The sequence below is a fragment of the Cicer arietinum genome, chromosome 3 (assembly GCF_000331145.2).
Source record: "Cicer arietinum cultivar CDC Frontier isolate Library 1 chromosome 3, Cicar.CDCFrontier_v2.0, whole genome shotgun sequence".
Taxonomy (NCBI): Eukaryota; Viridiplantae; Streptophyta; class Magnoliopsida; order Fabales; family Fabaceae; genus Cicer; species Cicer arietinum.
Window position 1 is genome coordinate 34,805,147 of NC_021162.2, and position 25,142 is coordinate 34,830,288.

Sequence of the window (25,142 nt, forward strand, 5' to 3'; positions counted from 1 at the left end):
TTTAATCAACAAGTCAAAGGTCTTTTCCTCATAATTACGAAACTGACATCCGACTTTCATTTGACTAATGCAGTATGTCCTCTTGTACGAGGTTCAGTATTCCTAGGAGTTTGGACATGTGTTGTCCTTTTCTTTTTCCTTTCTTTAATGCTTGTAAGACCCCATGTGATGTCCTTTTCTTTTTTCTTCCTTTAAGGCATGTAAAGGCTTCACGTGAAGTCCTTTTCTCTTTCCTTTCTTTAAGACATGTGAATGCTTGTATATGTGGTTTGTTTGTTGTTGCCTTTTTGTAAACTGACTCTATATTGTTTTCAATCATACAAGTATGATATATAGGTCTGCATTTAGCCTTTGCACGTGATATGATGGGTTGCTTTCAAATGTGTAGGGTTGCTTTCCAAGACATTGACCATAAACTCATTCTAGTGTAGTCTTTCCTCGTACCTTTCTTTTGCCATCTTGCTTCTTTATTTCAAAATCATTATTTATTCATTCTTTAATACTGTTTTGCTTTTATAAAATGAATAAAACCATTTGTTTCAGCGAGGATGAGTATTCTGCAGATTTGAAGAATCATCCTCTCACGAGGTCATCCTATCAAATTCCAATCCTCCATATTTGAATCAGATTTTTCTCCTTTATGTCTTAATGATTGAAAACCTATTTTCTTATATGAATACACTCAAAAGCACATATTAGTCATTAACCACAATCATAATCTTTTAAATAATTTTGTTATCATTAAAACCATTTGAGAGAGATTTTGTCTCAATAATCTCCCTCTTTTTGATGATGACAAAATTCTTTAGATTATGATTTTTGTAATATATAAGGAATAAATAATTTCTTTTAAGAGAGATTTTGTCTCAATAATCTCCCTCTTTAGCAATTTCTTTTGATCCTTCCTAATGGTCTTTAAAAGCTTCAATTGCTTGTTGTTCAGATTGCCAGCTGATTTCTTGTTGGGCTTTGATTCATCACTCGCACTTTTGTGGTGCGAGCTCCCAACTTTTTCTTTGGAAGAATTATCAAATTGTGTAGCTAAAAGGGAATCAAAAGAACCAAAATGCCCAGGAACCTCTTGAAGAGGTAGGGACTGTGATTCTAAATTGGGACCAGAAATAAAAGGTGCATTGTTTGGAGAAATAGAAGAGGAGTTCAAACTTACTTGAGTTGGAAATGAGGATGTTTCAGTCGGTATGTTCCCAGGAGGACTCTTTGAAGAAGGGTGGTCATAAGATATATTCAGATCAAAAAACAGGTCTTCACCATCCTCTGAACGTGGTAGAGGATTTTCTTCAAAAGCATCCTCAACTGAAGGAGCGACAATATGTGTTGAGGGATTTTTACTGAGATTTGGAGATTGAGGAGGAATAGATTCAACCGAGTCAAATGAGGGAGTGGGAATGCGAACAGTAGGAATAGATTGTGGAGAAGCAGTAACTTGAGGAGGTGTATCCTTGATAGGTTCAGATTGTGGATTTGGAGAACATGAAGTCTTCTTCTTCTTTAAAGCTTTTGTGGGGCTCTTGAAGTTGGGATTTGTTCAAGAAGATCAATTATCATTTGTTTAACATTTTTCATAGAGAAGGAGTTGTTAAACTGGTCGCACGGTTCATCATCAAGAGGTACTTTGAAAAATTTAAACACTTTGGTCACTATCATCCCATAGGGAGCTGATCGACCTTGGACAGCAACATTCAACATCAAGCTAAAAGTTATATTTCCCAAATGAAGAGCTGTTCGAGTCAATAGATGATGGATAATCAGAATATCAAGCTTGGTTACTTTTTCAAAACTTCCTGCCCTAGGCACTATAGAATGAACACAAATGTTGTGAAGAACACGACATATAGGGTGAAGGTTTGAAGCCAAGAGAGGTTTGGGGGGATTTATCAAAATGTTTTGAATGACAGAGGTTCGAGTGATCTTATATTGTGCATACCACGTTGCAGAAAAACAGTAATCCCTTGCATCTTGAAGGTCAAGGATTTGGCATAATGTGGTGGGATTGACTTCCAAATGAACTCCTTTGAGTATGAAATTAAAACCAAAGCTTCCTTTACAACCATTACACGCAACATAGAAAGCTTTTACGAGGCGTGGATATTGGGGTTCATTTATCCTAAAGAAAGAAGTCCACCCTAGTTGATCAAAAATTTCTTCGACATTGAAACCACCTTATTTCAAGTCATCAAGATCAATGTGCTTTCCATTGCCTACAGATTTATTTTTCCATTTGGAAATATAATTTGTCTCTAAATCTAGAGAATCGAAAAGAGGAACAGTGGAAGCTTCCTTGGATGACGATGAACGTGATTTTTTGGAAGGAGGTTGTTTTTAAGTAGGATGTTGTTTTGGAACGGTGGATTTTTCAGATGAAGATTTAGGGATGGATGTCGTAGACGTGATTTCCTCAAAATCATCTGAATCAACTACATTAATAATTTTGTCTTGAGGAACCTTTTTCTTTGAAGAGATAGCCCCAAACAAAATTCTGGAGGATCTCCTAATCGGTGTAGAGGCAATGGTAGTTGAAGATGAGAGGTTTTTGGATTTTGGAGTAGGAGGTTGAGAAGGTGCATGAGGAGGAGAGGAAATACAATGATCTTTTTCTTGATGATCAGACTCGGAGCTAGAATAATTGTGAAAATTCTTTTCTGGACCAAGAGATGAGATTTTACGCTTGACTGTATGCTTAATGCGGGCCATTTTGGAAGATGAACAAAGAAAACAAAGTTTGAGAAGAAGGAGATTTTTTGAAAACTGATAGAGGAGTAAAAACGATTAAGGTGTGGAGAAGAGAGAGAAAGAAAAGAATTAAACGGAAAAAAATTAATCAGAGAGAGAGAAAAAATTAAATGAGAAAAAAGTTAATCAGAGAGAGAAAGAAAAAAAAAATAAATGAGAGAGAGAGAAGGATAGCCGTTTGATTTAGGCGTGATGATGATGACTATGGTAGGTTACAGGAATCATGATGACTATCAATTAATGTAGTCTGCACATTAAATGTGAGATGGGAAATATGGGAGGCGTGCCTCCAGGCGGACTAATGGGAAACATGAGGCATGTGCAGACCTTGTCTGACATGACAAGAGAGAGTTTCACCAAAGAGGACGTTGAGTTTATAGATGGTTTTCCTATCCTCTGACCCTTAGGCTCTTTTCAAGGGATCTGATTTGATATTGCCTTAAGAATACTTTGACTAAAAAGTAAAATTAAAAATAACTAATAAAAAATAAAAATAAAAATAGAGAAACAACATATATAACCATTTAAACAATTTTGGAAAAATTTAAGATGGAGAGTTCTTCTAAGATATATTTGAACCGATTCTCTTGGAGAGGTTTGGTAAAAATATCAGCCAATTGATTTTTCGTATCAACGAAAATTAATTCTATATCCCCTTTTTGAACATGATCTCTAATAAAATGATGTTTAATTTCAATATGCTTAGATCTTGAATGTTGTATGGGATTTTTAGAAAGATTAATGGCACTAGTATTATCACAGAGGATGGGAATTTTTGCGTACCTTAGAGAGTAATCCTCTAGTTAATTCTTTATCCATAGTAATTGTGAGCAGCATTGTGCAGCTGATACATATTCAGCCTCTGTAGTTGATAGAGCAATGGTACATTGTTTCTTGCATGACCAACTTCTTAGAGATTTACCAAGAAATTGGAAAGCTCCAATTGTGCTCTTCCTTTCAACTTTGTCTCTCGAATAGGCAGCATCACAATAAGTTGTGAGGTCAAGATTCGAACATTTCTTGTACCAAATTCCCAGATCGATCGTCCCTATAAGATATCTAAAAATCATTTTTACTGTAGTGAGATGAGATTCTTTAGGAGAGGATTGAAATCATGCACCGCCGACCGACTGCAAAAACTATGTTCGGTCTACTGGCTGTTAAATACAGCAAGGATCCAATCATCCCTCTATACTCTTTTTCAGATATTGGAGTTCCTTCATCGTCCTTGAGTAGAATGGAGGATGGGTGCATAGAAGTTCCCATACTCTTGGCAGAACTCATATTATATTTTTTCAGTAAATCTTTGGTGTATTTTTCTTGAGAGATGAAGATGCCAGTTTCTAGTTGTTTTATTTACAAACCCAGAAAAATTTTTGGTTCTCCCATCACACTCATCTCAAACTCACTTTGCATGAGATTGGAGAATTCTTCACACATGATTTCATTAGTGGACCCAAATATTATGTCATCAACATATATTTGTACAATTAACAGATCCTCTTTAAGAGTTTTCTTAAAAAGTGTAGTGTGGATCTTTCCTCTTACAAATCCATTTTCTTTTAGAAAAGAACTTAATCTGTCATACCAAGCTCGAGGAGTTTGCTTTAATCCATACAGAGCTTTTGAGAGTTTGAACACATGATTGGGCTTCTTTTCATCTTCAAACCCAGGAGGTTGGTGAACATATACCTCCTCATTTAAGAACCCATTCAAAATGCACTTTTGACATCCATTTGGAATAGTTTGATGCCTTTATGAGTATCATAAGCTAAAAGGATTCTTATTGCTTCAAGTCTTGCTACAGGTGAAAAGGTTTCATCATAATCAATTCCTTCTTGTTGGTTATAACCTTGTGCCACTAATCTAGCTTTATTTCTAATGACTTCTCCACTCTCATTCAGTTTGTTTCTGAATATCCATTTAGTTCCAATGATGGATTTTTCCAGAGGACAGGGCACAAGATTCCACACTTTGTTTCTTTCAAACTGTGCAAGCTCCTCCATCATAGCTTCAACCCATGATTTGTCACCAATTGCTTGATCAATAGTTTTGGGTTCAATATCATGGTGATGTTGATAGTATTTTCCCTTAGAGACTTTCTTGTTCTAACGCCATCTGAAGTATTCCCAATGATTAGATCAGGAGGATGATGCGTGACAGTTTTCCATCCTCTTGGAGGTTGCTGAGAGGTTGGATCAGAATCATCCTCTGCATTTGGATTGGGTGCTTGAGAGGATGAATGTTCATCTTCATATTTATCCATATTCTCTAAACACAAGTCATCAAATTCATCAAAAACAACATGCATGGATTCCTCCACAGTTTGAGTCCTAAGATTATATATTCTATAAACTTTAGACGTTGTGGAGTATCCTAGAAAAATACCTTTATTAGATTTTGGGTCAAATTTTCCCAAATTTTGTTTATTATTTAGAATGTAGCAATTACATCCAAATATATGAAATACTTGGTTTTCGGCCCTTCCATAGTTCATATGGAGTTTTGTTTAAATTTTTTCTAATGGATGCACGATTTGAAATATAATAAGCAATGTTAATAGCTTCGACCCAAAAGTATTTTTGAATGTTGGCTTCATTTAAAGTGGTTCTAGCTATTTCTTGTAATGTTCTATTTTTCCTTTCAACAACACTGTTTCGTTGGGGGTGTTCTTGGACAAGAAAAATTATGAGAAATACCGTTTTCTTCACAAAGATTTTTAAAGAATTCATTTTCAAATTCACCTCCATGGTCACTTCTCACCGAAACAATTTTTGAACCTTTTTCATTTTGAACCTTTTTGCAAAAATGGTAGAATGCCTCAAAAGCTTCATCTTTGTGTTTTAAAAATAAAACCCATGTAAAATGAGAGAAATCATCAACAATAACAAAACCATATCTTTTTCCACTAAGACTTGGAGTTTTGATAGGACCAAAAAGGTCAATGTGAATAAGTTCAAGAGGATGTTTTGTTGAAACAATATTTTTTGAGTGAAAGCTACTTTTAACTTGTTTTCCTTTAACACAAGCTTCATAAACTTTGTCTTTCTCAAAATTAATTTTTGGAAGACCTTTAACTAATTCTAACTTTGATAAATTAGAAATAGTTTTTAAGCTTGTATGGCCAACTCTTTTGTGTCAAATCCATTTATCTTTATCAATGGATACAAAACAAGATTCAGTAGGTAAATCATCCAGATAAAGTTCATATAAATTCTTTTTTCTAAAACCGGAGAAGAAAACTCTACCCGTGGATGACTGTTTAACCTTGCATAGAGTAGGCTTAAAAATAACATCAAATCCGCTATCACATAATTGACTAATCCTTAGTAAGTTATGTTTTAAACCATCCATATACTGAACATTTTCAATTTTAGCAGAGGATGAACCTTTTGTTGATAAGAGGATGAACCTGTGTTAGAGTTTAAAAGTAACTTAGGTACCCATATAGTATTGGATCCTTGTTGGTTAGTTTTTCCTCTTGTGAGGATTTTCTTTTGTGATAACAAATATAATCATGGTGCCCATGTTTACCACATAATAAACATCCTTTCTTTATATTGTCAGCTTTCTTCTTAGCATGACAGATTTTAAAAGTATGTCCAAGTTTCTTGCAAAAAGTGCATTTTGGCCTATCCTCTTGTTTTTAGGCAAGAAAAAATGTTCATACAATTTTTGTTTTTGAGAACTTTTAAAACCAATATCAGCTTTGTCAAATATTCCAGATTGAGATCCCATTATCTTTTGAAATGTTTCAGTAGATTTAACAAAGTTGGTAATGCCATTTTTTAGTTCTTCAACCTCTACTTTTAAAGTTTCTTTTTCTGTGTCCTCTTTTGGGGGATGAATTCTGACATTCTTTTTATTTAATAAAGTTTGTTGCTTAGATAGTTTCTCATGAGACAGCTGCAAATCTAGAATGATTTTTTCATATTTTTCATTCTTAGCTTGAAGTTCCTCATTGAGTTTCTTTATTTTATAAAGTTGATTTTTGAGGAAACCACATTTATGAGATAAAGTGTACGAGTCATTTAAAAGATTGTCAAATTCCATTTCTAACAGTTCACAAGAAGGACAAAGTTATGAAATACTTACTTTTTCAGTTTCTGATTCTGCCATGAGACAGAGGTTGGCTTCTTCTTCCTTCTCTTGCCCTGAGGATCACTGATAACTCTTCGTTGTCATCCCAAGTAATCATCATAGATTTGTTTTAGTAGGGAAATCTTCTAGAGTTCTTTTCTTTAGAGGACACTCAGTTTTGTAGTGTCTCATCTAGTTGCATCCAAAACAAGTTATCTGACTTTTGTCAGTTTTTTCTTTTTGAGGAGATCTTTTATCATGTCCTCTTCGATTTATCATCCTCTAAATTCTTCTGGAAATCACAGCGAGTTCATCCTCTTCCTTAGACAGAGGATACTTTGAGCTTTCCTTTTTCATGACATCTTTAGTCTTCTTATAGGATGAACTTTCTAATTGACTTGTTTTTTGAGCAATCATTTTTTCTTTTCTGCTTGGTTTGTCAGCCAACAATAATGGTTCATGAGCTCTTAGAGTACCAACTAAATCTTCCAATTTCATGTTGGCCAAGTCTCTTGCTTCTGTAATGGCAGTCACCATTGGCCTCCATTCTTTTGGTAAACTCCTTAGGATTTTTCTTATCCTTTCTTGAACGGAGTATACCTTTCCAAGAGATCTCAAGTTGTTTAATATGATTGTTAACCTTGAGAACATTTCATCAATAGTTTCCTCTTCCTTCATTTCGAATAGTTCGAAATCTCTTACTCCCATGTCAATTCTTGCTTCTTTCACGTGACTTGTTCCTTCATGATGGATCCTTAGAGTGTCCCAAAGCTCCTTAGCGCTTTTGCACTTTTCGACTCTATCATACTCTTCCCTGCTCAAAGCACACGTTAGAAATAAATGAGCTTTAGAGTTTAGGAGTACCTTTGCATTTTCATCAGTCGTCCACTGTGCTTGGGGTTTCTCATCTGAGGTTGCATCTACGTTGTTGGTTCTGATGAAGTGATACCCATTTTCAACCACAAACCACATGTTGTTGTCTTGTGATATGAGAAATAGTCTCATCTTACCTTTCCAGTGGTAGTAATCTGTGCCCTCAAAATAGGGAGTTCGGCTGGATGATCCTCCTTCAGGAATATACTTAGCTTTTCATATTTTTCTTTTTGGATCTTTTTCTCTTACACTGTTAGATGTAATTTTCTAGAGAACCTTGCTCTGATACCAATTGATGTAGCCAAATATCACTAGAAGGGGGTTGAATAGGGATTTTGCTGTTTAAAAATAATTTTCTCGTCTTTTGGATACTTTCCTCTTAGAGAGGATGGAAACTCGAGGATGGTTGTTTAAATGTTAAATCAAAGTTGAGCAAAAGAAAGAGATAAATGTAAAGAAAGACACACACAACTTTTATATTGGTTCATCCAATGAAGGCTATGTCCAGTCCTCACACACTTGTGAGATTTCACTAACGTTCAAACAGATCAACCTCTCACAAAGGTTGATTACACTTTCTGTATTCTTTAGCCTCACTAAGCTTACAATCAAGTTTCAACTATTTCCAAGTGTAACTCACGTGGAAATCACAGAGTGATATGAATTTGATTGTTTCTCTTTGCTTAAACACTTTCTAAATGGATATTTCAAAGATCTAATGAAGGATTTTAGAAAGTATAAAGAGAGGATGGATATTGCTCTTGATAGCTTTGAGATACTTGATCTTTTTATGCAATGTTATTGTGTGTTTGATAATGAAGAGCTCCCTGCATTTTATAAAGACTTTGAGATGATATATTCAAGTGAACAAAGCTTTATGACCGTTGGGAACTTTAATCAACAAGTCCAAGGTCTTTTCCTCATAATTACAAAACTGCCATCCAGCTTTCATTTGACTAATGCAGTATGTCCTCTTGTACGAGGTTTGGTATTCCTAGGACTTTAGACATGTACTATCCTTTTCTTTTTTCTTTCTTAAATGCTTGTAAGACCCCATGTGATGTCCTTTTCTTTTTTCTTCCTTTAAGGCATGTAAAGGCTTCACGTGAAGTCCTTTTCTCTTTCCTTTCTTTAAGACATGTGAATGCTTCTATATGTGGCTTGTTTGTTGTTGCCTTTTTGTAAATTGACTCTATATTGTTTTCAATCATACAAGTATGATATATAGGTCTGCATTTAGCCTTTGCACATGACATGATGGGTTGCTTTCAAAGGTGTAGGGTTGCTTTCCAAGATATTGACCTTAGACCCATTCTAGTGTAGTCTTTCCTCGTACCTTTCTTTTTCCATCTTAATTCTTTATTTCAAAATCTTTATTTATTCATTCTTTAATACTGTTTTGCTTTTATAAAATGAATAAAACCATTTGTTTCAGAGAGGATGAGTATTCTACAGATTTGAAGAATCATCCTCCCACGAGGTCATCCTCTCGAATTCCAATCCTCTAGATTTGAATCAGATTTTTCTCCTTTTTGTCTTAATGATTAATAACTTGTTTTCTTATATGAATACACTCAAAAGCACAAATTAGTCATTAACCACAATCATAATCTTTTAAATAATTTTGTTATCATTAAAACCATTTGAGAGAGATTTTGTCTCAACAAGCTTTTCTTTTATTTTCCATTTTTATTTGTTGAGCTTGCTAATGTCATGTGCTAGTGGTTTGTCTCTTCTTTGTTTGAGATAACTATTCGCTGTAGAGCATAGAAGATTGTAATAATGATATTCTACTACAATTATATGAAGAGTGTTATACTTATCTTATATCTGGTATATGTCGCATGATTGATGGATAAATCTTAAGAGATACATTTTTAAAACATCACCCTCAGAGGAAGCCTCTTAGGTGTGACTTTTGCGGAGAAGGACACAGAAATGGAACTTGTTTTGATGACTTTGTCGCACTAATAGAATATGAAGATCTTTTGGTCAAAGAAGTAGAAAACGACGAGTGTTATATTAAAAAGATCAATTGGAAACAAATTCTACCTCATAAAATTCTATCCAAAGAATCAGATCACACAGACTTTCACATTATTGATGTTTTAGTAGAATTCATGAAGAATAACATGGTTTCAATTGAAAGATTTGAAAGTCAATGTGAGAGGTTATTTGAGCAAGTAGTTAAGCTTGAGAAAATGGAGGAGAAATTGATGATTGAAGATGATTTCACTGTTGTGGTAGAAGAAGATAAACAAGAGGAATAGACGAACGAGGAAAAGAAAAAAAGAAGAGATTGATGAAGTTCGAGATTCAATCTATGTCTTGGTCATCAATGTCTAATTGAGAAGTACATGGAAGCAATATCATCTATTTCTCAAGTTCATGGAATTTCTACCAAACAAAAAGAAGAGGAAGGATGATGTGTTCTTCCTATCATATATGCCACCTTGACAATAGTTGAGGCGTCAAGCTAATGACTTTAAAAAGCGCTTCATGGGAGGCAACCCACATATAGAGGTAACTTTTATTTTTGCAATCTTATTTTTGTTATTTGAATTTGTTTCTTTTTAATTGTTTGTAAACGTGCAATATGATGAAGAATTATTAACAACTTTCATTTGGTCTTAAGTTTTCTGTTTGGGATTTTGAAATTTAAACTCTAGTTCTTTGCTCATATTATTGCTCAATTCGATAAGTTTCACTAATGCATGCGTTGTTGATTACTCCTTGGTTGTCGAAGTCTAACTTGCAATTTTTTAAAAAACTAAATAAATTTTATAGTGGCATGTTTGGCATCATTTAGATAGTTCATACTCTTTCTTATTATCCTAGCTGTGAGTTTTTGAGCCTAAACACTTTAATTTTTTGTTGTGTGATTATCCAGACATGTGTTATCCGTTCAAAACTTGCACTAATTTTGACTTGCATATTGTAATTTATGCATACACTGAGGCAATTTTGTTTGGTCGTTTGAGCCTTTCTAAATATCCTATGAAAATTTTAACCTTTGCTACCCCCTTTGAGTCAGACCCTTTTATTTCGGTTCCTAGTCACATTACAAGCCAAAGACATGACTTTAGTTAAATCACCTTACTTGGAGTTGAGTAGAAAAAAAATATAGGAAGGTTTTTATTTAAATCTTTAATGTAAAAATACAGTTATTAGTAAACAAAAATTAATAATTTTGAAAAATTAACAAGAATATTTCAAAACTTGCCCAAAACAACAAATGAGTATGAAGTGACTCAAACCATTGAAACTTAACCACTTCCCAACGAAACCAATAAACTGAATCCGCAAAACTGGTCTTAAATGGGACAAAATTTATCACCTGCGGTTTGTTGCGGGTTGGCCTTTTGGCCCGTACCCATCCGACTGCCCAACCCTAATACTTGGTACTTAGTAAAAAAAAAGGTACATACTTCATACTGGTATTTATTTTAAGATTGATTTTTATGTGGTTGCAGTCGATTTTTTTGTCAAATACATTCAATTAAGCGGTCTAATATTTTTTTCAAATACATTCGATTAAAGAAAATTTTAAAATATTTAAAATTTTAACGACAACAAATGTCATCAATTAGAGTTATATATTAATGTTCATTTTCATGATTGAAATAATAACTTAAATAATACTACGTCAACAAAAATAAAATAAAATATATATCAATCTCATATAGAATCGACCTAATCAGGTCATTGTCTTATCTATAAACCCGAAAAGAATCATGAACTATTACTTCTGAAGAATATTGTCAATTATCATTAGATTTTTTCCATTAATTTTTAAGTCTTAATCCATATATGACCACTTATGAGTGTTGAGACAAAATCTCTCAAATGATTTTAATGATAACAAAATTACTTAAGAGATTATGATTGTGGTTATTACTTCTGGAGCTGTTTCATCCAAAAGGGCGCCCCCTCAAGACAACACGATTCATGTCATCCACTCTGATGATTCAGAGACAAATATCCCTCAAGAATCTTCACATCAGCCTCCTCCTGTGAAATCTACCTCAAAAACTCCAACTCCTAAAAATGCCAAACCTTCTTCACCAAAACTCCCATCCTCATCCACAAAAAATTCTGAAAATACTCCACTGTTTGATTCGGCCGAATTAGAAACTAACTACGTCTCAAAATGGAAAAACAAATATGTGGTCAATGGTAAAATCGTTGACCTTGCTGATATCAAATAAGGAGGATTCAATGTGGAAGAAATGTTTGACCAACTCGGATGGACCTCTTTTTTCAAAATCAATGAGCCCCAGTATCCTCGCCTTGTAAGGGCTTTCTATGCTGCTTCAAAGGGTTCAAAAGGCACCACTAATTTCAGTATGGTGCTAAAAGGGGTTCATATGGAAATAAATCTCACTACGCTATGTCAAATCCTTGATATACGCGATGAAGGAACCTACTGCTTATCGGAGACATGGTATTCACAATGTGTCATCACTAGGACCTCTGTACTCAAAAACATTCTCATCAAACCTCCAAAACCGTTAGTAGCCTCCAACCTCGTTCCTATGTGTCGTATCCTCCACAATATTTGTGTTCACTCCATCACGCCCTGAGCTGGCAGTTTTGAGAAGGTCACAGAGCTTGACCTCATGATCATTCATCATTTGATGGCTGGTACTCCTCTTCATTTAGGACATGTTATGTTTTGCTTCATGTTGAATGCTGTTGTGATGGGACGATCTGCTCCCTATGGGTTGATTTTGACTAATATCTTCAAATTTTTCAAAATCCCACTTGAGGATGAACCCTTCATTCACTTCAATAACACTTTTTCTATGAAGAATATCAAACAGATGAAGATTCAAAATGATGACCGCCCTGCTTCAAAGAAACGGAAAGCTCGTTATTCCTCCTCTCCCTCTCAAAAATCTGAAGAAGAAACCACTCAATCTCCACCTGATGATACACCATCATCACTCATTACAGAACCCACCTCTCCATTGCATAACTTTACTGATGCTACTCCTTCTCCAGACTCCCCTGTCCACACACCACTGATCCACAAACTGACTCCCCTTCTTGAAGCCAATCCTCTCCCTGAGGATACCTTCACACCAACTCCTCTTCAAAATATGGACGATGATGATGAGTTATATTTTGATCTCAATTTGTCTTATCATCCCTCTCCTACGGATGTGTCTATGGCTTCTCCTCCAATTGTGCTAGTGGACGAAGATGTGCTCCCACCACCAGATCTTTCGCAACCAACTTCCATTCCTCCTGCTGCAAACTTTGAAAAATCTGCCCAACCTCTCCCTGAGGTCATAGGTGTGTTCAGTTCCCTTGACTCTTTTTTTACTACAACTACTCATCATTGTTCTAAGGACAAAGTTGAGAGCTCCCAAAATAAGAGTTCCAGTGTCAATGATCAACCTAAGGACTCGATTCCTAGCAAGAGGACTGAGGAAATGAAGAATCAGAAGCAGATGAAACTTCTCAAATTAATTAGGAAGGATCAAAAGAAAATCCTTCACAGCTTCACTCACTTTCCGAACTCTTTGGTTCAATTTGGTCTCATTCTTGAATGAGTTACCAAACACTTGGCCCCTACTATTACAATTGGAGATCATCCTCCTGAACTACCAGCCCAACCTTCCTCTGTTGATCCATCTCCTTCATCCTCATCGGACGAGCCATTCTCATCTGACTAAAACTGTGGTTCTTTCTTTTTTTGATGCTGCCAAATTCAGGGGGAGAACGTTTATGCTTATCCAGTAGTTGTTTTGAGTTAAATTGTTTGTTAAGTTGATTTGTTGTGTTGCCTATGTATCATGTTTGATGTTTATGCTGTGTTGAACAAATCTTTGGAATAGTTATTGATATAGATTTTTCTTAAACAATTTAACTCAAAAATTTCTTCATCAAAGAATTTTCCATCTTTTAGTTATTGATATAGATTTTTCTTAAAAATGAACACTTTTCTTCATCACTTGAGGTTATCCAACGGATGGACTAGAAGATGGTTGATTTATTCTCAAGATATAATTTTTTTGTTGCAAATTATTTAATGTTCGTACAAATAAATCGGCTAATGAATGTAGTAGGGATCGGAGAAATATTAGTTATAAATTGAGAAATCATGAGACAAGTAGTGAATATATCGTTAACAAGAGAAATATTAGTTATAAATTGAGAAATCATGAGACTGAGTAGTGAAAACATTGCTAACATGAGTTCTTGGAGTGGTACAATGTATATAAACACTATTTTCTTCTTTAACTAAAAGATGGAAAATTCTACGTGAGTTCTTTATGCTGCGGTAGAACAATTGAAACCTTTATGTTGTGGTAGAACAATTGAAACGTCTTATTTCATCTTTTGAAAAACATAAAAAAAAAAAAAAATTAAAGATGTCATGATTTCTGTCAAATAATTTTTTTATAGTTAAATAAAATATTAATAATTTATTTATTAATTGTTGAAAATATTATTTTCGCTTTATGTCTCACAACATATTGTGCCGGTCTTGAATGTCACCTTAATATATATAAATTACTATACTATTATACTCATAACAATTTACATAACCTCTTTTAGGAATAAGAAAGATTACAACCACAAACTATTCTCATAGAATGTTTATCACCTTTACATATAAATACCACTCAAATTACCATAATCACAATACAAGAAACATATAAATACCACTCAAATTACCATAATCACAATACAAGAAATGTCTTATTCATTATTCATAGGACACATGTGTCTTTAAATATAGAAGCCCCCATCTCCATGGAAAATACCATATTGCCCCTATTATCATCTATAAAACCCTCCAAAAAAATTCTTTATTTTTTCACCCAATTTCTTCGAAACTTTGAATTGTCCGAATCACAAATCTCCAAACATTTGAAACCTTCGAAACGCAAAAGTAAGATAACCTTCGAAACTTTGAAAGTTTCAAAACATTATTTTTCCAAATCTTCGAAAGTTTTCATGAACATGAAACTTTCGAAGTTCATTTTTTCCCAAAATTTTGAAAGTTTCCATGAACCTGAAACGTTCGAAATGCAGAAACATTCAAAACTTTCTAACAATATGAAAGTTTCGAAATGTATAGTCCATAAACATGAAGTAATCAGTTTCAAAACTTTCAAATTTATGGAAAGTTCCGAAACCAGCTTCGAAAGTTTGGGAACAATACGAAAGTTCTGAAATGCATTTTATTATTGATATATTGCAATGCCTAGAATGAGAGATTTGTTTGGTCAAATTATTCGCAACGAGATAGGTGATAGAGGTGATGGTGTAGAGAAAATTCCACCAACATCGTCAAACATACGACGAAACGAAGCAAGTCTTCCAATTAAACAGCATTATCGTAGATACGATGTCCAGGATGATGTCGCTGAGCTTACTAAGCCTGCACAGATGGAGGAGGATGTCCCTGAGCATGTCCATGAGCATCAACAAATGGAGCAGGCTGAGGAGTAGTGTGATGCACATGCTGTTGATGATGATATTCATGATGTTGATGATGCTGCTAATGTCCCTGCACATGCTGATGATATTCATGATGTTGAGGAGCAGGATCAGCAGCCCGAATTCTCCAGGGGACTGGTGGTGACACATGTGTTGACACAATATGAACACCACGTGGCTTAGAGGCTATGGGAAGGAGAGGTATATTTTAATTAATTTTTAATTATATTTAATTAATTATTTATTTAATTAATTGTTTATTTAAGTTTATTTAATTAATTTTATTTAATTTAAGTTTATTTAAATAATTTAATTAAGCTTATTTAATTAATTAATTATTCTGTAATTACTCGCATGATCGTAAAGTTATTACTCATGGATTGAAGCTGAAGATGTTTGCTGAAGTTCACGTGCCAGATCCTGTACAACATTGGATTCGAGAATCTGGGCTACTATATCTGTCTTCAGCTTACCTCACTATGGATGATGCTGGTATGATATTTGCATTTGTTGAAAGGTGGCATAGGGAGACCAGCTCATTTCATTTGTCATTTGGAGAGATCACCATCACGTTATACGACATCGCGACTCTCCTTCACATCTCACTCCATGGTAAATTTTTTGATGCACCTGTGAATATGAACACTAATAATGCTGCAAGAGCTGCACATGAGTACTTAGGTGCAACATGGAATGAAGCACTAGCTGAGATTAATTATAATAAATGTGCCCAATATAAATTGCAATGGTTGTGTGATTTATATAGTCGTCTATTCAAACTAACCAGTTTGAGTGTGCCGCTAGAACGTACCTATTGTATTTAATTGGCATCACTATTTTCGTCGATAAAACACATACACGTGTGGAAGCGACATATGTTAGTTTATTTATTGATTTAGATAGTTTGAGTGTGCGGCTAGAACGTACATGCTGCATTTAGATTCTTTTCAAATTCATCCAAACTTTCGAAGGTTTTGATGATTTATAGAAAAACAAACTTCGAAACTTTCATATTTATCCAAAGTTTCGAAAGTTTCATAACATCCTAGAAAATTGCATTTCGAAACTTTGATATTTATCAAAAGTTTTGAAATTTGTTAGAGTTTCTAGAAGTTTAAGTTTCGAAAGTTTCATATTTAACAAAACTTTCGAAAATGACAAAAATACTCACTTTTTTATATTTCGAAAGTTTAAAATTTTCGAATGTTTAGGAAGATTTTGAAATTTCCAAAAGTGAAGGGTGAGAAATAGAGTAGTAAATTTTTTTGATGATTTTATACGTAATAAAAAAGAGTAATATGATATTTTCCATAGAAATGGGAGGTGAGAGGTATAAGTGGGGAGTGCACGGTACAAAACTCTATGAGAATCATGTATAAATTGATTCTATCTACTCATAGTTTATACACTACTGTAGATTTACACTATTATTTTCACAAGTTCTAAATTCGGTTATTATTTCATTTGTTTGAATTTTATTTCATCAATTTAAATATTCGCAATAAATTACACCATATAATGTTATTAAATGAAAGATTTCTTGCGTTTTGTTTGGCAAAAAATAGAAGAATTCTTTTTTCTTTAACTAAACTTTTTTTTTTATGATCTCATTTTATTAATAATATTGTGTTCAATACAACACTACGCCAAAAATGACATTTTATAGCGCGTCTTTTATAGCGCTTGTTAAATACAAGCGCTGTTGTATGATATTTTAAAAATAACGGAGGATACAACAGCGCTTTTTTGACAAGCGCTATAAAAAAAGCGCTGTAAAAGACTTTGATTTCACATAATTAAAGGACCTATTAGAGCGCTTTTTGGAAAAGCGCTGTAAAAAGGTTTTTAAAAAAAATAAGGAGGTATTTTACAGCGCTTTTGGACAAGCGCTTTAAAAAGTCTGTAAAAAAGCGCTGTAATAGACTTTTAAAAAATAAAATAAGAAGGTCTTTTACAGCGCTTTTTAAAAAAAGCGCTATAATAGGCTTTTAAAAAATAAAATAAGAAGGTCTTTTACAGCGCTTTTTAATAAAAGCGCTGTAATAGGCTTTTAAAAAATAAAATAAGAAGGTCTTTTACAGCGCTTTTTAAAAAAAGCGCTGTAATAGGCTTTTAAAAAATAAAATAAGAAGGTCTTTTACAGCGCTTTTTAATAAAAGCGCTGTAATAGGCTTTAAAAAAATAAAATAAGAAGGTCTTTTACAGCGCTTTTTAAAAAAAGCGCTGTAATAGGCTTTAAAAAAATAAAATAAGAAGGTCTTTTACAGCGCTTTTTAAAAAAAGCGCTGTAATAGGCTTTAAAAAAATAAAATATAACAGTAAATCGTTTCAGTTTCCTCTTTATTACATAAACTTCACTACACTTCAGTGTCATTCTCCTCTTCATTATCCTTCTCATTGCGAACCCTAATGTCCTACGAACCATATTGTTAACCATATCCATTGCAAATCATCTCCATATTTGTTACTATCCCTACGAACATTATTACATACTCTTCTCAATGAGAACCCTACTCTGTCCTACGAACCGTTCGTATTTCTGCGCATTCTCGCTGTTTCTTCTTAAACGAAACCGTAACCTTATGAACTCTACGTATTTCTTCGCACTCTTCAGGTATTGTATTCATTTATTCATTTATTTCTTATATATATATATATATATATATATATAATGTGTCTGTTAATGCTAATAATCACATTTATTTGATAGTGTTTTACAAGTTTTCCGAGCTCAAATGAGTGCTACAGTGTCGAAGCAAAAATCAAATAAATCACATGGATTCTAAAAAAGGTTTGAAATTTATTGCTTTAAATTTTCATTAACAATCAATCCACAAATATTTATTGACTTATATGTTTTATTTTATAGTGCTCTCGTCAAACTAACAACATAGACTGCGGATACTGTATATTACGATTTATGAAGGAAATTGTTGTTATAATCCCAGAAAGAGATCTAATTGAAATAAAGGAATGCATATTACAGCGCTTTTTTTTTAAAAGCGTTGTAAAACTAATACAACAAGCAGCACGTTTTTAGAAGAGATTTACAGCGTTTTTTTTATTTTTTATTTTAAAGAGCGCTGTTGTATCTTTTTACAGCGCTGGATACTACAACGCTTAATTTTTTGAAAAAGCGCTGTAAATGACTTAAAAAAAGCGTTGTAAAATAACATTTTTCGCGTAGTGCAAAGAGATATTTCTACCCAATATAAAAATGAGGTTGAGATTTGGACACTTTAGCAAGATCACGAACAACCTCATCCTTTTGTTTTCTACATAATACAACGTGAAAGTTTACATAAAAAGAAGTAAACATAAATTTAAAATGTTTAATAATATCTATTAATTAAGAGGATTGTCGAGCGTTGGAGAGTGAAAAATACCAACAACCACTTTTGAGTCTAATTTGAAGCTTAGAGGTCCTAGCTAGCTGTAACTAGTGCACCTACTCAAGAGGCGAAAGTAACCTAAGGACGACACCTACATGGACTGCACATTGAGTTGTGAAGGACACACCTTATTTGCATGAGCCGAGAAGGACACACCGATATTGCATTTCATTATTCCTGCCTCTAGTTTCATCCAAGAGATTGGTGAATCCACTTGCATCTATGATGCTTGATTTTGAGTACTTTTGATAGCACCAATCATTAAACAAATCAATAGCTTGGGTAAACACATGGTTTTGGCTCTCACACCATTGTTCGAACATTTGTTGTCAACCCAATTTGTCTCATTTCATGCATGCATTGAATGTGTGTGTTCATATTTTTTTGCGTTAGATAAGTTTTTACAACCTTTAAAATCTTACTATTTTTTTTTTTCTGTCTAAAAAATTTCATCAAATTTTAATTTCTTAAAAATTTTCATTTTAACTTTTAGTCTTAAATTTTAATCTAACTATTGTGTATCTTTCAAATTTTTTAATAATTTTTTTAGTAATATTTAGAATATTTTTAACAACTACCTTGCCACAATTTTGAATTTTTTAATAAATGATGAATTAAATATAAATTTTTAATATTTTAATGTTGAAAAATTCATATTTAATTTATCCCTTGTTAAACAATTCTAAATTTTTGTAGGTAAATTTCTTATAATGTATTAAACATTAGTGAAAAAAATCATTCAAAAACTTGAAGGATATACAATAGTTAGAAATCAAGGACTAAAAATGAAAATGAAAAAATAATTAAATTTGATGAAATTTTTTATAAAAACTAAAAAATAAATTGTGAGATTTTATAAGAGCTAGAAATAAAATTATGATATTTTGTAAAATCTAAAAACTTATTTAACCTATTTTTTAAATAATTACTATTTAATATAAGTAAATCAAAATATATTTTGAGAGAAGCAAAATATTTGGAGAACACCATATGACATAACTTCAATAATAAAGCGATATGATTAAAAAATTCAAAGACTGACGAAAGAGATAATTTAAAATAGATTTTTAAATATATATTATTCATAATTCCAAAATGTTAATTAAATTAAGATATGAAATTTACAATCATATATCAAAGTTAAGTAAATGGAAAAATGCATTTCATATAGAGGTAGGTAAAAATTAGAAATATGCAAGGTCTTACGGAGCCCACAATAGTCCTCATGCTAGTCTATGGTACAAAGAAGAAAAATAATCTGAGCGCTAAGAATATCATGACACCATAAAATGGAAATAGGAATAGTAAAGTACTTGACAGTGGCCACACAACACATATGTCAAATAAAGCAATCATCTTCAATATACGTATCTCTCAAATTAATACCTAATTAATAATAAGTGGAGACCGATGTAGACTCATGCGGCCGCCTTAACTTTTTACAAAGACTCCTATATAACATTTAAAGGAGTTATGTTTGACTTCTTATTGAGTCAAGACATTATAAGTTGATCACGGTCAAAAATAGTTTAGGATGATCTAATCCTTTCGTTATATATATATATATATATATATATATATATATATATATATATATTTTCACTGAAATTTACCATAATAGTGCAATGTAACTACATGAGTCTCTCACTCTTCAGCTATTTTACGAGTCATAAAACTCTAAATAATGGTACAACATTTTCGTTTAAAAATCTTTTCGTATAAACAATACCTCAAGTGTGTGTTGGACCACTTTAAATTCTAAACAACACCGATTGTCAGTATGACCTTATTGTTTACTATTTTTAGAATAAACAAAATCTCAATAGATTTTTGTGTTCTTAGACCTAATCATTATCGATCACCTCACTCACGCATAAATATCTATTTCTCAATTCAAATAATCTACCCTAAGGTCATCAACATTCATATTTAGTGCAAATTCACCAAAAAATAAAATTATAGATAAAATGACCAAAATATCCCATTACAACTAAGAAATTACAATTATACCTTAAACCTAAATCTCTCTTCCTCTCTTTTCCAAATCCAATCTTCATCTCTCTCCCTCTTGCGAACACGATTCTTCATCAGCTTCGCAATCGTGCGCTCTCTCTCGCCTTCGCCTCTGTCTTGCTCTGTTTCGCGTCTCACCTCCGGCTCCGCCTCTGCTCGATGTCTAGTGGCCTTGCCCAGTCGCCCTCGCCTTCGCCTTGGTTGGCCGTTCGTCAAAACTCAAAAGGTTCGAATTTCAATTCTTATTACCATCATAAATCATAATTGATGTTTGGTGTTTTGTTTTGAAGTTTGGAGTTTTGTTTCTTTCAAATTAGATGTCAGTGCTGATTTTATTTTTATAATTTTTTTGTTGCATATAAGGTGTTTGATTTTTTGTCCATATAAGGTGTTTGAGTTTTTTTTTGTTGCATATAAGGTGAATGACCAAAATATCCTCATTAAAATTAAGAAATTAAAGTTATACCTTAAACCTAAATCTCTCTTCCAAATCCAGACTTCATCTTTCTCCTTCTTGCAAACACGACTCTGAAACACACGATTCTTCATCAGCTTCGCAATCGCACACATCGTCTCGCCTTCGCCTCTATCTCGCTATATTTCGCGTCTCGCTTCCAGCTCCGCCTCTGCTCGCTGTCGAGTGGCCTCACCCAGTTGCCCTCACCTTCGCCTTGGTTGGTCGTTCGTCAACACTCAAAAGGTTCGGATTTCAATTTGTATTATCACCAGAAATCAGAATTGATGTTTGGTGCTTTGTTTTGAAGTTTGGAGTTTTGTTTTGGAGTTTTGTTTATTTGGAGTTTTTGTTTGTTTCAAATTAGATGTTAATGCTGACTTTTTTTTTTTAGTTTTGTTGTTGCATATAAGGTGTTTGATTTTTTGTCCATATAAGATGTTTGAGTTTTTTTTATTGCATATAAGGTGTTTGATTTTTGTTTCCATTTAATTTTCACTGAAAGTATGTTTTATGTTTCCTAAATTGGTTGATTTAGAGAAGTTTGTGAGAATGAAGAATAGTAAAAGAATCGATTCTTTTTTCAAGAGGAACATTTGTCATAGTGAAATAGATGAAGAAATTATAACTTCTACATCTGAAACTATCTTTGAGAATCCAAGAAATGAAGAAAATGAGAATCATCTTTCCAAGGTTCCTAGAGTTTTTGAAGATGACTTTGAGAAATGTTTAGAACGTGACCCTAGAAAGCGCCCTCAAATTTGGCAATATCCACCAAATAAATTGGATGCAATATAAAGAGCTTATCTAAAATTTGGTCTTTGTCAAGTAAATTTAGATGAATATCCTTTATCTGGCAACGAGGTTCATCCAAGATGGTTTCAATATACTTGGTTTAACATATTTTCTTCATGGATAGAATATTCACCTTCTAAAGATGTTGCATATAGTTTGCCTTGCTATCTATTTAGCAAAAGATCAAGTGGACGTCCCGAATCAGATGTCTTCATTGGTACATGTTTTAGAAATTGGAAGAAAATTAAAAATGGAAAATTTTGCGCCTTTCTCAAACACATAGGGATGAATCCTTGCTCACCACACAACAATGCAATGAAAGCTTGTCTAGACTTGTTGAATCAAGATGGACATATTAGGAATACTTTTCAAGTGCAAAGCTCAGAACAAATTTTGAAGAATCGAATATATCTCAAGACATCAATTGACACTGTTAGTTGGTTAACACTTCAAGCTTGTGCTTTTAGGGGACATGATGAAAGTAGCGAGTCAAGAAATCAAGGCAACTTCTTCAATTGATAAAACTCTTGGCAACTTGCAATGATGAAGTTGCGAAAGTTGTGTTGGAAAATGCTCCATATAATTTCAAGTATACTTCACATCAAATTCAAAAAGAGCTCTTGCATATTCTTTCTAGTAGGGTGAGAAAACATATATGTGAAGAAAATAGTGATTCCAAATTTTGCATCGTTGTAGATGAAGCTTATGATGAATCAAAAGAGGAACAAATGTATCTTGTGTTAAGATCTGTTGACAAAGTTTGTTTAATACAAGAGCGATTTTTTTTGTGGCACATGTTAAAGACAACTATAACTTTAACTCTGAAAGAAGAAGTATGTGATATACTTTCTCGACACAATCTTGATGTTTCTAACATGCGTGGTCAAGGGTATAATGGTGCTAGTAATATGAGAGGAGAATGGAATAGTTTACAAGCACTATTTGTGAAAGATTGTCCTTATGCATACTATGTCCATTGTTTTGCTCATCGATTGCAACTTGCTTTGGTTACTGCATCAAGAGAAGTTGTTCCATTTCATAAATTTTTTGAGAAGCTAACTTTTGTTGTTAATGTTGTTTGTTCTTTTACTAAGCGTCATGATGAGTTACAAGCTGCCCAATTAGAGGAAATTGCACATTTGCTAGAAATTGATGAGATTGTAACTGGTAAAGGTATAAATCAAATTGGTACTTTGACACGAGCTGGTGATACTCGTTGGGGATCACATTTCTCTTCTATTTGTAGCTTGATAAATATGTATGAGGCAACTTGTACTGTTTTAAAAAAAAATTACAAATGAAAGAGAAAATTATTCTACACGTGGGGATGCTTATAGTGCCTATAATTATTTGATGGCATTTGATTTTATATTTATCTTGCATTTGATGAAAGAAATTATGGGGATAACTGATATACTTTGTTAAGCCTTATAACAATAATCTCATGATATAGTTAATGGCATGTGTTTGGTTGGAACTACAAAGTCTTTTATTCAAGCATTGAGAGAAGATGGTTGGGATGCATTATTTACTGAAGTGAAGACTTTTTGTGAAAAACATGATATTCAGATTCCTGATCTCAACGATGTTCATTCAACAACAAGATTTGGACGCTCTCATCTTCAACAATGTCAGGTTACAATAAAACATTATTTTAGAGTTGAAATATTTTTTACTGCTATTGATCAACAATTACAAGAGTTGAATAACAGATTTAGTGAGCAAGCAATAGATTTGTTAACTCTAAGTTGTGCTTTGACTCTTAAGGATAATTATAAAGCTTTTAACATTGAAAAAATTTGCACTCTAGTTGAAAAATATTACCCTGTGGATTTCAATATGCAAGAGAAGATTAATTTGAAATTTCAACTCCAACATTTCTTAGTTGATGCTCGTCAAGATTTAAATTTGAAGAATTTATCAACTATCCAAGAATTGTGCTAATGTTTGGTTGCAACTGAAAAGCCGCAAACTTTTTACTTGATTGATAGACTACTTCGTCTTATCATGACTCTTCCGGTTTCTACTGCCACAACTGAAAGATCTTTTTCAACAATGAAAATTATTAAATCTAGGTTAAGAAACAAGATGAAAGTTGACTTTTTGGCAGATAGCATGACGATTTTATATTGAAACGGAAATTGCTGCAAGTATCAATTCTGAGTCTATTATTGATGATTTCAAGTTAATTAAAGAGCATAGAGCATTACTTTAAGGTATTCTTAAGTCATGTAGTTAAATTATTTGATATTTCACTTTGTGTTTATTACAACTTAATTTTTTACTATATAATATTATTTATATATTTAATTTATATATTATATTTTTATGTCGGCCACCCTAAACTTTCTAGTGAAGCTCCGCCACTGACAACGAGCAAGAACAAAATTCTAACATCCCTCTCACCATGTGAATGTCCACGAGTATTGGCCTTCACACAAACAACACAACAAATATATCTTGATATCATAGTTTCTATCACAAACACAATGACGCATCCATATTTACATCTTATTTTGTTGTTTTGTGCATGTATTTTAGGTTCAATTAGTTATAAATTATTTAGTATGGTTTAATTTTTATATCAATTATATTATTGCATTTGACATTTCTTGTTTTTATATCAAATAGTGATGAAAATAGACTTGAATGATGTATTTTAAATTTAGAGACATTTTAAAAGAAATTTTAATGTAAACACGAAGACAATAAAAATTTCAGATAGGATGTGTTAGTTGATATACCCATATTTCTTTTGTTGAAGTCTGGGAAGAAATATGGTCATGGTGGAGCCGCTGCAGACCCATGTTTTATGAGATACATAGTGTTTTAATGTTTTATTATGCAACACGTGTGGAAGTTGTTAGACACGTGTTTCTAAAGTCCATTTGCTCATCTCTCTTAACGAGATTATATTCGATTAACAAATTGTTGGGGTTGATTGCAAGTCCCACATCCTTTAGTGTGGGAGAATAAGGAGAAGGTCAAGGCTATATATTGGGTTTTAGTCATTTGTTTTCAAATGCACCAGTCAGCAATAGCACTTTAAGCTTGTATCTGACTTAGTTTAAATATTTGCTTTGTAAGAGTGTGGTTGTACTGGGGTGTCTGGGGTGTGAGTGAGAGAAGTCTATGTGTTGTAACAATTTTCACATAGTATTAATTCTCTGGTTGCCGGTTTAGGCAGCGGTCGTGGTTTTTTCTCCGGTTTTGGAGTTTCCACGTTATATTCTTGTGTTGTGATTGTGTTTTAATTCTTTTAACTTATGCTATTTTTCCCAACAACTGGTATCAGAGCCAGGTTCAGAGGTTCGGTAGGATAATTTTTC

At 33.1% G+C, this 25,142-nt stretch overlaps 1 pseudogene; it reads left to right on the forward strand.

Moving 5' to 3' along the window:
- Positions 1 to 14,919: 14,919 nt before the first annotated feature.
- Positions 14,920 to 24,028, forward strand: LOC101500195 (uncharacterized; annotated as a pseudogene).
- The last annotated feature ends 1,114 nt before the right edge of the window (positions 24,029 to 25,142 follow it).